Source organism: Nicotiana attenuata, unplaced genomic scaffold, assembly GCF_001879085.1.
Source record: "Nicotiana attenuata strain UT unplaced genomic scaffold, NIATTr2, whole genome shotgun sequence".
NCBI classification, from domain to species: Eukaryota; Viridiplantae; Streptophyta; class Magnoliopsida; order Solanales; family Solanaceae; genus Nicotiana; species Nicotiana attenuata.
The window spans coordinates 171,018-185,787 of record NW_017671673.1 but is presented as its reverse complement, the minus strand read 5'-3'; positions in this window follow the sequence as shown (position 1 = coordinate 185,787).

Below are 14,770 nucleotides of genomic sequence, written 5' to 3'. Positions count from 1 at the left end.
TTTACTAATACTTTGTCAATTTTACTATAGACTCTACTAATGTCCTCGTGTTTATTGTTCCATGTATAGAATGATCCAGAAGACCCGAGTTCTTTGAGTGAACATTTCCCCACACATTCTTTGAAGTCTTTTGTTTTTGATACTGATACTGGTCTCCCCACTCTCTCATCTCTATGTAGGACACAGTTAAAGTACCTGATTGATGCCCATGGACCTTGCATAGTTCTGTATATTTGTTAAAGTTCTTGCCATAATTCTTTTCTTAGTCCTTGATCATTAAAGCCATACCATTGTTATTTGAAACTTGTACTGAGTTCCTCTATGTTCTACCATACAATGCATTATCTGAGCAGACACCTTTGTGATATTCACATTGAAGATTTGTGGCTTCCATAGTACCCAAATTCTACCACCCGGATGGTGGTTTAGTTTGTACTGAATGACCATCCATTACAAAGGTTAAGAGCAGCTGATGATGCTTTTTGCCTCTTAACCTTTGTCTCCAAGAACTCAAATAGGACAACTTTAGAGTTGTGCAGAAATAGATTCATCTCTTTCTGCTTGTCTTGCCTATTTAGGCCCCTGGCATTCCAGAATCCTATTTTATCCATTAGGTGGAGGGGATCCTCCTCCCCTCATAGTACTTGGCCCTGTTCCACATTTCATCTGTGCACTTCTGTTGCTAGTAGCCTCCACTGTTGTACAACTTGTGTATTATGTTCCTTGTCCCTTGTTGTACTCCTACTGTTTTTCTTTTGTTCTTCTAGTGGTACAGTCTGATTTCTCTTATTTACCACCCCTACATGAGCTTCAGTCTTCTCATGTTGCTCCTCCAAAGTAGCAAATGAGTTTCTCGAAGGGGTGGTAGTTGGTTGGACTACTGCTTGCCTTGGCTGTCTCATCTCTTCCTGCACTTCCTTCGTGCCTTCCCCTTTTTGCATTTCAATTTGGATTTGCCATTTATAGGTTTCCATGCTTGTGTTGCCTGTTTCATTTGTATGTTTGTCTGTAGTTTCCTACAGTGTTCCTTTATGTGTCCATAGTTTCTGCAATGGTCACACAGTTTTGGCTTTCATTCATGCTCCACTGTCTATTCTATTATTTGCCCTAGCTCATTCTCAAACATTATTATATCTGGATATGTTTTATTCATTGGTACTTCAACCATCACCCTAGCACATATTAGTTTCTCCTTCCTTGTAGTTGCAGTATCAGCTTTTGCAAGCTTACTTACTAATCTTGCAGTTTTGGCCAATGCAGCTTGACCCCAGTATTGAGATCCGATCCCACAAGCCGAATCCAAATTGGAACCTGCTCCACTATTATTTTACTCATTTCCATTCCTGGCTTCCATGGCTTCACCACCACTGGTTTTCTATCAAATGTTCGGGTTCCCCCATCAATTGTTTTTGTTCTTCCTTCTACACTGTGAAATCTTACCATAAAGACCCCTTTATTAGTTTGAGCCACCTTATCTAGCCCTAGATGACCCATATTTTCTTGAAATACCCCTCTATTACAGTTAAAGGGGGATTCGATCCCAAAACATAGCAAACTACCGCAGACTGCTAGTACTCTATTTCCTCTTGCACATCTGCCAAAGTAATTTTGACATTTGCACAGGTTTCCCCTTCCCATTCCAAGTCAAAGCCCCCGCTTATAATCGCTTTTACCACTACATTGCTCCACGATTTAGGTTTTAGGGTTTGAGCAGTACCTGATTCACTTTGGGATTTTCCTTCGTTTTCTACCTGATCTGCCCAGGAATTCTTCCCAGAGCTCTGTGCATATTTTTGGTTGCTTGTTCCCACTGAGGTTGTCAATTGATTGTTCGCCATCAAAGTCACCATTATTGGCGGTCCAACCATTGGTGTTTGCTTCAGTTCCAGTGGTACTATGCCTCGTATAACATTCAAACTTCTAGTTTTCTTTGCAATCCGATTGGGGAACACTTTTTTTTAGCAATATTCCCCTGTTGATTTGCAATTTCCTCCTTGTCCTCGCCCTCCAGTCCGTGACTTCCTCGCCATAGCTGAGAGAAGCTCCCATTCTAAAGAGAGAGAATACTCATTCTTCCGGAACAACGAAAAGTCCCATTTTTTAAAATAACCGATTTGGTGTGGTGGGATTGTTTCCTATTTTTCTTTTCAAATATGCCCTAACGTATTACTTTAAAATTATATTTTACCGTTTACCTTTTTTTAAACTCCAAATCTCCAACCTTTAACCTGCTTTGTCTTCGTCCTTTTTTTCCTTCTGCCGCTTACTATTCCCAACTCCAACATCAAAGGTAGTAAGAACAGGTTTTGCCTTCTTTTTGTTTCTGTTTTCTCCTACTTTGGTTTTAACTCCAATTCTAATTACTTTAATCTCCAATTAGTTGTATACTATTAGTTATTTTCAAGTGTGCATCTTCTTACTTATTTATCTTCGTTCCTTTATTCTGCCAACTGCACGGTCTTCGTTTGTTTCTCTATCATTGTTCTTTATTATTTTTTTTTCTAATGATAGTTGATCTTTTATTTTAGTAAAAAGGGATTTTCTTAAATTATTTTATTCGTAATTCTTGAAAATTTTAATATTTAAAACAATTGAGGGTATTTTAGTAAACCTATCAGTTATAGTACAATACGATGCAGTCAAACCAAACAATAAAATCTTCTTTAACAACATTAAATAATACAATCTATCCAAATGTTATATTCATAAAATGATACTATACAATATGATATGGTACAATACCATACATTATGAAATGATGGATAACAATGATCCAAACAGAGTGTAAGGTGGAAAATAAACTATGTCAATTATTGATAATTGCATTGTCTTAGCTAGCACGGGATAATTATGCAAGAATCGGTATTCAAACCTCCATAGAGAAACCTTTAATCAATCAATATCACATTGGTAGACATAAACAAATTATTATATTTAAGTGTAAAATCATGACACTTAGCCTCGCGATCGCAGAGAGTCAAAGGTGGACCTTCCGCGTCCGCGGTCCAACCTTTGCGATAGCGTAGAACAAAATACCCCTAAGCTAGCCACCCCAATTAGACTTTAATTTCCCCTGCTGCCTCACCACGATAATGGCTTGGTACGTGAGACAATAGATAGCAACAAATGTCTACAACATTCCATTGAGTTCTAATATGCTGAAACACCCCCAAGCCTTCAGGTTTCAACCCCGAGCATTCCCACAAGTCACAAACAATTACATGAACTTACTAGAGGTCTCAAAACACATCTCTAACAAATATGCAAATCTAAGGGTCGGTTGTTACAAAATTCACTCGAAATTAGGTCAGCAATTCCGAACAAATTAAATGCATAGTCAGCTAAGTAATGTGTTTGCTATGTGACTTCGACCGATGAAAAAAAAAAAGGTATAAACAAAATCAAAAAAGGATTTAGTAGAAGACCATGCTTACCTCATGCACGAGGAATTGCATAAAATTATAATTGTCGGTTAACAGAATAATGTAAACAGCTGAAAGGAAAGGAAAGGAACATTGACCTGCAAACTCCTACTTCTCCAAGGGAAATATATACTCCAATTCTTAACAGAAAAATTAAACCTTTTTGCGAAAATCATTTCTATTTGTAAGGAAGAAAGAGCTGGAGAGCAAGTAAAATTTCTGGAATGTGGTAAGTCCAGCCCTTTTATGTTTGCTTTATTAAGTATAATATAACTCGTAATTTTGGAGCACCAATAGCGCGTACGAGAATTCCAATTTGATTCTCTCTCTTCGTATACCCCTTTTTTTAAAATTTTTATCTTAATATATCGGGCTTTCTTCAGAAAAGTGATGGGATAGTTAGGGATAAGAACATCTCAGATGCAGACTTTGATATATATTGTACTTCTGAGAAATGTGTTCGAACTGAAAGCCCGAAAACCTAGTATTAGGGTTAAACATGTAATCTTCTTTACCCTTACCAATTTAATACATTTATAGTTGTCAATATCTTTTATTTCTGAAAAGAAATTGTCCACTTTAAACCTAATTTTGCCAATGTTGGGGTGCTAAAAACAAAGTAAAACTACACTAATTCATACCAAGAAAATGTTGGAAAGTTGATTGCATGCCAAATTAATAATCACTATTTTTGGCAATTGATTTACTAACTTTTTTGTTTAATATATTGCATTAGATTAATTTTCATAAAACTTTATGCAAAAACAAGTTTTGATACGATATGTTTTATGAACCAAACAAATATTTGGAGGACACATGAAAAAGTTGAATTTGATTAATCCTAATTTGTTTAAAATTGAAAACAAGCAAATGGAGTCCAAATTCAAACTGCTTACAACATTGAATCTTGCTAAATACCGCAACTAACTTGTTTGCTTCCCAATTCAGCAAAATTTATTATCTTATATTTCTCTAACTAAATCAAATTTGATGGTCATTACTTGTTTTGAGCATTAACTAGCTCGTTTGCAAACTCATGGGATATAGTAGATTATAGAAAATTCAGGTTATTTAGGCCATGCGAATGTGATGGGGACAAACTGATCTTTGGAACACTTCTCCTTCTTTGCGTAAAGATTAGTCTTCAAGTAAAAATTAGTTAGAAAAGAGATGGATGTAAAAATCATGGTATCAGACATAGAAGAAGAAAAAGGAATCAGTACATGAAGGAAGCATCTGAAAACGAGTAAATTGACAAATCCATGAAGGAAGCATCTGAAAACGAGTTATCAGATCAAGAAAAGGACCAACTAAATCGCAGCATTGACAAACCTAAAGAAGCTATGAACAAAGGTGTGGAAACCAACGCTCAATCATCCAACACAAACAAGGTAAGCTTTCGTGACACTCTCTCTCCTCCTCCTCCCCCTCCCCCAATCAACCCCACCCTAGAAACAGAATTCTTGAAGAAACTAACCCTAGATGATGAAAACTCCAACCCATCCAAACATCCCGTTTCATACCTATATCAACAAATGACAAACTAAGGCTATTCCGTCCTGGGCAACAAGCCATTATTATCAAACTCCTGGGAAAAAAATATCATACACAAATCTTAAGACTAAACTAAACTCACTCTGGCAACTTGACGAAACCCTACAATTAATAGATCTAGGATATGATTTCTACCTTATTAAATTTCAAAAGATAGAAAACTGCAACAAAATATACCAAAATGGACCTTGGTTCATAGGGTCTCAATACCTCTCCATACGCCAATGGGAACCAAATTCAACCCAGCACCAACACACACAAATTATACAAATGTGTGGATCCGGTTACAGAAATTACCCACTGAATACTATGACTTACAAATCCTCAAAAAAATAGCGGATTTTATTGGCACACTCATAAAAATTGACACATGCATAGTGCATACATCCAGAGGCCGTTACGCCAGACTTTGTATTTTAGCACCCTGGGTAAATCCTTCCATCTGAAATTCTATTAGGAACACACACCTAATTAATCTACTATGAAGATTCTTCTATAATATGTACAAAATATGGATGCCTAGGGCACAACCTTTATTACTGCCCAACCTTTACAACCCCTTCCACTTCGAATCAAACACAAGGAAATTCAAATACTACCACCAGTGAAGATAATCAACAAACGCAATGGAAAACTGCCACCTATGCTAAGAACAAGATCAACGCCAAGATGAAAGACAACCAATTACCCCAAACCATGTTCAAAAGCCAAAACCACCCAAATTCCCCCAATACCACCATCAAAGACACAATGGACCCACATGAGACCCATGACACTAAAAAACCAACCAATAACCTCAACCTACAAAAACCAGTCCAACCTACCAAAGCAAAACCCCACACCGGACCCACTCCATACAAAAGCCAAATCCGTCCAAATCCACCCAATGCCGCCTATAACAAAATCATGCAACCCTAACCCCAACCCCTACAAACCATCATCATCTCACATATAATTCCCAATACCCACGCCCTTTAATAATCTAGAAGAAACTAATCATTACTTCAAGTCACCCCCCTACACCCCCTTATTCGTAGAGCTATGTCCAAACTCATACCTCCAAAACAAAACAACAACAAGAAACAACCAAAACTAGACAACAATTATGAGTTTACTACCCTAAGTCCGGCTACAAACATGCACATGCATGACAATATACACTAAATGGAAATGAAACAAGTGAAACAATGATGCCCTTGCAAACAAACACAAACTCTACCATTCCTCCCATGTCTCAAAACGCCAAAATTATATCCCACACTCCACCTCACCTGCCAGACTCCACTGCCTCACCATCATCACTACCTAAAGAATCCCCACCCAATACTACTTCCACTGAACTTACATCACCTAAATCACACGATAGTCCACTGCTTGAAACTCACACACGTCCATCAACCAACAACAATGGCCTACCCCCTCAAACAACCACTGAAACTACTTCCATTACTTCCCCAAAGAATTCTTCAAATACCACCCCAACTAACCTTAACACCACCTCAGCTCAAATCTCCAATTTGACTGCCAACCCCCAACCAAGCTCTCCCAATGTATCGAACACAAAGCCACATGAACCACCACCACCAACAAAGACACAGGAGACATATAAACATTGTCCACATCAAGCACTACCACCACCTTCCTCCACCTCACATAATCATCCAACACCAACCTTTCCATGCACAACTGTATACTCCATTCAGTCCAATCCGTCCACTCATGAACCAATCATCACCTCTCCCACCACAACAAACACCACCCTCACACCAGCAGCCACTAATAGACCTACAACTATTGTAACACCACGTCACACTGCTATTGGAAACCTTAGAGGAGATGGCCTTCTCAATACAGGAAGGAGTCCCAAACCAAATGCAACAAGATGTCTTGAACCTAATCCATCAACAAGACATCACTCTTTAGCAAATGCAGAAAATTATTAACCAATAGCAACAATGGCAAGCCCAAGCACCTCACCTCCTCCCTATTGGAATACATCCCCACATAACAGCTTCTTGCCATGGTTTGCTCCCCTTCACCAACCAGTGATGCCCCACCAACCCCCAGTATCAGCACCAATGCAACCACTGCAACAACACACAATCATCAACCACAATTCCAACTCTCCTCCTCATTCACCACATCAAGAAAATCATCACCAAGCAGAAGAAGACAACAACCTACCGGAGACCTTCATGGAATCCATGATTCTGAACGACTTTCTGACGATCTCCATGTCAGGAAATATAGAAAAAAAGTGCCTAATTTTTATCCCTCCAAACCTCCAGAAAACCTCATTGAGCATACGCTTAAACCCCTCCTCATTAGAAGAGAGATATGTTATGCTTATGATCCCAACCCTACAAGACATCTTACTACTAGCAGCCCTTTGCAATACTCCTCACTTGCTAATGCACTTGGAATTATCACTGGCTCCGGAAGAGAGCATCCCATAACATGAAGGTTTAATGAAGATAATGCTATGGAATTGCCGGGGAGCTCATAATCAAGAATTTCGTCGGAATCTCAGGTTTTTGCTCACATGGAACAACCCCTCTATCCTTTGCCTCACAGAAACAAGAATGGTTGATCACACTGACCTACTCATGGATTTCAACTACACAGACTTAATCTAAGTTGCAACTCAGGGCCAATCAGGAGGAATAGTACTTCTTTGGCACGCCCATGAATTGGTTGTCAATCCAGTAGCAGTCACAAGTCAAGAGATACACGCCTCTGTCCAGGTAAATAAATCACCTACATGGTTACTATCCTTAGTTTATGCTAGTAATAATTTTACTGATAGGAAAATACTATGGAACAACTTACAAACAGTGCATGAATACTATAACTATGCGTGGCTTCTATGTGGTGGCTTCAACGAGATCTCCACCTCTAAGGAAACATTTGGTGGAGCACCTATTAATTTTAAAAAAACCCTCCACATTCAATAAATGCCTTAGTAATATTAAAATGATTGATCTAGGATTCTCAGGGCCTAGATTCACCTGGACCAATAAACCTAATTTTAATCATTAAAAAAAATCATCCAAATACTATTATCATGGAAAGACTGGATAAATTCTATGGTAACACTAAATGGCTAGAATTATTCCAAGACTATATTGTCAAGTACCTAACACGTACACACTCCGACCACTGCCCTCTAATCCTAAATTTAACCAAAACCTTACTCCAAACCTAATCCAATCCTTCAAATTTGAAACAATGTGGCTACAACACCCCCAATTCCAACATGTTGTAGCAAACACTTGGCTAGACGAAAATGACTATTCTAAGGGCCTAAACAACTTCATTGACCTAGCAAAACAGTGGAACATACACACTTTTGGGAATATCTTTTACAAAAAAAAAACTACAAAATATGCAACCAGAAAACAAAAACTCTTTCCACTATAATCTTGAAAATCAACTAATTATTAGTTTCAATAACTTACTACGAATAGAGGAAGAATACTGGAAATTAAAATCCCGCGTCCAATGGCTAAATGACGGAGATGCTAATACATCCTACTTCCACCTCTCCACAATAATAAGACGTAGATAAAATAGAATCTTAAGTCTCCGTGATTCACTAGGAAATTGGACCTTTGACACCCAAACTATTCGTGATACAATCCTTAATTACTACCAAAATTTCTTTACTACTCAATTAACACATTGCCAAAATGAATTTATTCATACTTTCTCAAATTCACTCACAAATGATGACATCCAAGCACTACAAAGACCCCTATCCACTTTAGAAATCACAAATTCAGTCAATTCATTCAAACCTCTTAAAGCTCCTGGCCCGGATGGACTGCACCCCATTTTCTTCCAAAATTTTTGGTCGGACACAAAGCAAGCAGTAATACACACCTGCCAACAAGCCTTTCATACATCCACTATCCTCCCGAAATAAATAAAACTAATATCATTCTAATCTCTAAGACTAACTTTCCAGAATCCATATACCAATACATACCAATTGGCCTATGCAATACCATATACAAGATCATTACTAAAATTATTGTTAGTAGAAATCAACCTCTACTTCCCAAATTAATCAATCCAACTCAAAGCAGCTTCCTAAAAGGCCGTAAGGCAGCTGACAATATCATCCTTGTTCAGGAAACCATTCATTCCTTTAAAAAAATAACAAGGCAAAAAAGGGAATATGATGGTAAAAATTAACCTCGAAAAAGCTTTCGACCGATTAGAATGGTCCTTCATTCGTTTTTCCCTACAACATTTACGCTTTCCGCAACCCTTAATTAACCTCATAAAGTCTTATGTTATAACTTCCTCCATATTCATAATTATCAATGGCACACCTACTCCGTTTTTCCAATCCTCTAGAGGTATAAGACAAGGAGACCCACTATCACCATACCTATTCATCATATGTATGGAATCATTATCCCGCATTATTGAGCATAACGTATACATTTGTTGGTTCTAATACTGCTACAATAATTGAAATATTCCAACAATTAAGTGCAAATCTGGACAAAGAATCAACTTCCAGAAATCAAAGCTCCTTTTCTCAGCTAATGTAAACCCTACTCATAGCCAAGTAATATCAAATTCCTTAAATATCCCCATTACCACAAACATAGGCAAATACTTAGGGGTACCAATCACACACAACCAACCTAAAGCATCTGACTACCAATACATTATTGATCCGAGTCACCTCAAAACTATCTAGTTGGAGATCAAAATTTCTCACCCTAGCGGGAAGGACAACTCTAATCAAATCGGTCCTAAACACAATTGCCACATATGCAATGCAAATTAATCTACTACCACCCGAACTAATACACAAACTAGAGCGAATTCAACGCAACTTCCTATGGGGCTCAACTGATCAACAACGTATATTACATTTAATAAATTGGGACAAGATCACCACACCAAAATCTGAAGGGGGCTTGGGAATACAAAAACTATCCCAAAAAAATAAAGCCTTGCTAACAAATCTTCTTTGGTGTTACACACATTCCGATAACTCTCCTTGGACAAACATCTTATCAGCAAAATATGACCATCCACAAGAACATTCCAAAAACTTTCTATATAATCAAAAAACTCGCCCTAACGACTCCTATATTTGGAAAAGCATGATCAAAAACGTTAATTATTGTCGCTCAGGAACCAGTTGGAACATAACCAATTGTAAAAACATAAACCTTTGGTCTGACTACTGGATTGTAAATAGCTTATCTCTTAGATACGTACCTAATTCAGGGACCTATCCCTAAACACGAACTACATAAATCGGTGGCTCATCTCATCTCACACTCAACCTGGGACACCTCTAACCTCTCCTTTCTATTACCCCTACAGATCATATCCCCCATACAGAACACCCCCATCCTTACGACCCAACAAGGAGAAGATACATCCTACTGGCACCACTCAAATGATAGATCATTTACCATTTCCTCAGCCTACTTATATATACCACACCAAGACACTCACTGCAAAACAAATTTCCCCAACAGTTGGATCTGAAAACTAACCACACTATCAAAAATGAAATATTTTTTATGGCTTCTTTCACATGAGAAACTCCCAACCAAATCACTTCTATACCACAGGAAAATCACTAACAACCCATACTGCTCGAATTGTGTTAATATTCGGGAAGACATCCCACATATTTTTCTACACTGCAAACCAGCAAGCGCCTTGTGGCGCCACCTCCGTATAAAAACACCTACAACCAATCTCATGCACTGGTTACACAAGCTATGCACCTCACATACACAAATACAATTAAACTCCAGCACTTCTATACCATCCTTCATTCTAGCACCCATCCTCCTGTGGCAACTTTAGCTAAACCGCAATAATAACCACTTCAAAAAATAAAATCACCTAATAGACACCACCACAATTATCTCTCTAGCATCTCAAGTTTATTATTTAACTAATATCCCTAACAATAAAACTAAGGCTAAGAGAGAAATTACCCTTGGGCTAAACCACAAACACCACACTATAAACTCAACATCGACGGGGTTTATGACCCAACAAATCATCATGGAGGAGCAGGAGAGTTTTCGTGACTCCACAGGGCAATGGATCTACGACTTTGCAACACACTTACCAAGTACAAATGCCCTACAGGCTGAATTACCGGCACTTTACTATGGACTGACTATTGCTATCAGTGGAAGCCTTCGTCCATTAATTGTTAAAACAGACTCACAGGTATTACTTCAAATACTTCAAGTTGGCACATCTTGCAGGTCAATGATCCAGGAACTCAACATCCAACAACTTAACCACGCAATGAGAGAAAGCAATAGAGTAGCGGATGCACTGACAAAATTTGGAAAATCAAACGCAGGATCACCCTCACACCCAATATTGTATTTTGAAGAACACCCCCCCCCCCCCCCCTCATTTACCCTCATGCAACTGCGTTATGATGTATCTGGCATGACCAATCTTCTTTAAATCATCTCCTGTATTTTCGCACTTAATTATCAATAAAATCCTCCTTTCAGCCAAAAAAATAAAAAAGAATGTGATGGCGTGCGGATGACTTGCATAAATGGGGTACGGAGATTGAGACATTTTAGTATCACTATTGATTTTTGGAAAAATGACGCTGTATAGCCGCTGTAAAAATAATAGTTGAAAAAATGTATAAAATTTATATATTTTTTGCATATAGATACATTATGTATGTTATATACAAAAATTAGTTTTTGGAACCCGATAACAGAAGACACAATAATTCGTTAATACGAACAAGTAAAATAATTAGACCTTTAAAATTGAAAAAAGAAAAGAAAAAGGGAGTCTGTCTAGAATCTAGGTAAAAATGCCAGATTAATAGATATGTAAGCCTCAACAGTGAGCTAATTGAACACGGATTCTTTACATATAAGCATTGGTACAATCTGAAGCAAAGTCGACACCCTCCCATGTAATTGAACCTTACATATAATAAGTTTTTTGTTACCTATTATAAAAGTGATTGAAATGAAATTTAGTTATCATCTGGTAAGATATCAGACTATCGGTATTTAATAGTCAGAATTCAAGTTTATATACTGATAGTGTAAAAAATATTCACAATATGAACTCATTTATAAGATAATATATTACCTGTATATTTTTGTAATAACATTAATTGATAACTTGATAAAAATAGCAAGCAATCTGCAATTATAGGTAAAAAAATAATACTTTTAGCGTAAAAATATTTTAGTACATATTAGTGTATATAGTTTAAATCCTCATTATAATAAAACTTGTACTTTAAAAGTTGTTGGCAACTTTTCATGTATTGTATCCATTAAATCAAGTTTATTTAGTTCCAAAAAGAAGGAATTTTTTGAAACTTGTAATCTTATACATGCCATTAGATTAATGGGGCTATAAATATATGCTATTAAAAAATAAAAAAATAAAAGTTAAATTATTTTCAAATATAAAATAAGTCACTTTTTTTGTTAAAATAAAATATTAAAGAAATAGTATCAACTGAAATTAAACGGAGAGAATATCTATTAACGATTTGATTACCACTTAAGAGAAGAAAAAAAAACTAATAGCAACTGTATAAAAAGATGGTCCTACTCCACATCTGAATTGGTGGATTTTTCAAAGGCCAAGTTGTTATAAATAGGGACAATAACACAAGGCAAAAATACCTAATTGAAACAAACAAGAATAGATCTTAGGTATAGAATTGTTTGATACCAATTATATACTGTATCAATTACCACAGTCATTAGTAGCAATATTGCATCCAGGATTTTACCTCAGTTGATAATGAGTACTACTGTACCCATTATTATTTATGGTAGTAGATGCAGACTAACAGGGGCGGATGCACGTTTGATGAAGCGGTGTCACACGACACCGTTTCTTCGGAAAACTTTACTAAATATACGTATTAATACTTTGATAAAACGGTTAAATAAAAAAAATAACATCATTTGACATAAATGTCTCTTGGCGTGTTGGTTGCTAGAAGGTCAAAGGTTCAAACCTCAACTATCAATTTCTTTTTGCAAATATTTGAAAGAGTCTTGGTGGTTAAAAAGTGATTAAGTAGAATTGAACTTAGGACTTTTTCTAACTTAAGACTCAATAAAATTAATAGACTAAGGCTATTTTTTGTCCAAAAGTATGATAATTAAAGTTATTATTTATGTTCTTCTATAAATTTCGACACCGCTTTCAAAACTTCCTGTGTACGCCCCCGTAGACTAATATGACTATATTTTTTTAAAGAAATCAACTCTATATATGTATGTAACACAAGTCGAATTTCGTAGTATGGATAATACAAAACCCCCAGTATCTCGCACAACTAGTTTCAGAAGGAATGCATCTTGCAATGAACTATTATGTGAACCAAACATGGCTCAATCAGATCCTTCATCCTCTAGCTCCCAATCTGAACCCCACTCTAATTCAGGAAATGCAGAACCAATAGAATCTGCCTCCTCACAGCCAACCACCAACAATACCTCTCCAACTTCCCAACCTCCCCTTCTTTCCACCAGAGGAACAGACCACACTAAACCCAATATTCATGCAATGGGAAATTCAACCTCACCACAACCAACCACCACCTCAGGAGGAGCCCCCAGCCCCCATGCAAGAAAATATCCCTCCCAACGATCCTCTGCCAGTGCCAAACCAGGCAGTCGAGGAGGAGGAGTTAGACCTCCACCACTACGAGCCACCAACAGAATTTGCAAGTCTAGGAGAAGTAAAAGTGCTACTATTCAGGGAAATGCAGGACAAGAAGTACATCTTCAGCTGTCCAATGGCACTGTACAAGTGCTCCATGCACCTCTCTCACCGGAGGAGGGGATGAATGCCCACAACCAGTTTGTCCCTCAAATGAATAGACCTGCTCGTACAATCTTGTGGAATGTAAGAGGTTCTAATAATGACACCTTTCATAGGCATTTTAAGGATCTAATGGATACCCATAAACCTAGTGTAGTAACCCTACTAGAGACCCGGATGGTTTCCCATGCTACACTCTTGAATGATCATGACTTCACCAATATGATCGAGGTTCCTGCGGAAGGACAAGTAGGAGTGTTAGTAATCTTATGGAACAATAACTCTGTCAACGTCCATAGCTTCACTAGGCGGGACCAAGCCATTCATGCAATGATTGAGGTAATCGTCACAAAAAAAACTTGGCTCTTTAGTTCAATTTATGCCAGTACTTCTGTTGCTAATAGAGATAATCTTTGGAATAATCTTATTAACATCTCTAACAACTATAAAGGTCCTTGGTTGGTTGGTGGTGATTTTAGTGATGTGCTTATGGACAGTGATAAGTTAGGGGGTCGTCCTATTAACACTCGTAGATCTTTCCTTCTTTGGAAATATATTAGCCATTGTAATCTAATTGACTTAGGTTATAAAGGCTGCAAATTCACCAGGTCGAACCATAGGAAAAGGTCCAAGGGTTTGATTATAGAACGACTTGATCGTATATTTATTAATGATTCTTGGTTGGAATTTTTTCCCACTGCCTTTGTTACCCACCTCCCTAAGACTTATTCGGACCATAACCCTCTTCTTATAACTCTCTCAAATACCAGTAGAAATAGTGGTCCTAGACCTTTTCGTCTAGAATCTTACTGGTGCAATCATCCTGATTTTATTACTGTTATCAACAATAGTTGGTCTAACAATGTAATTACGGCCTCCAGTAATTTTCAAAGAAATGTCTTAGCCTGGAAAAATACTACTTTTGGGAATTTTCAAAAAATAAAAAATTATCCTAGCCAGGCTAA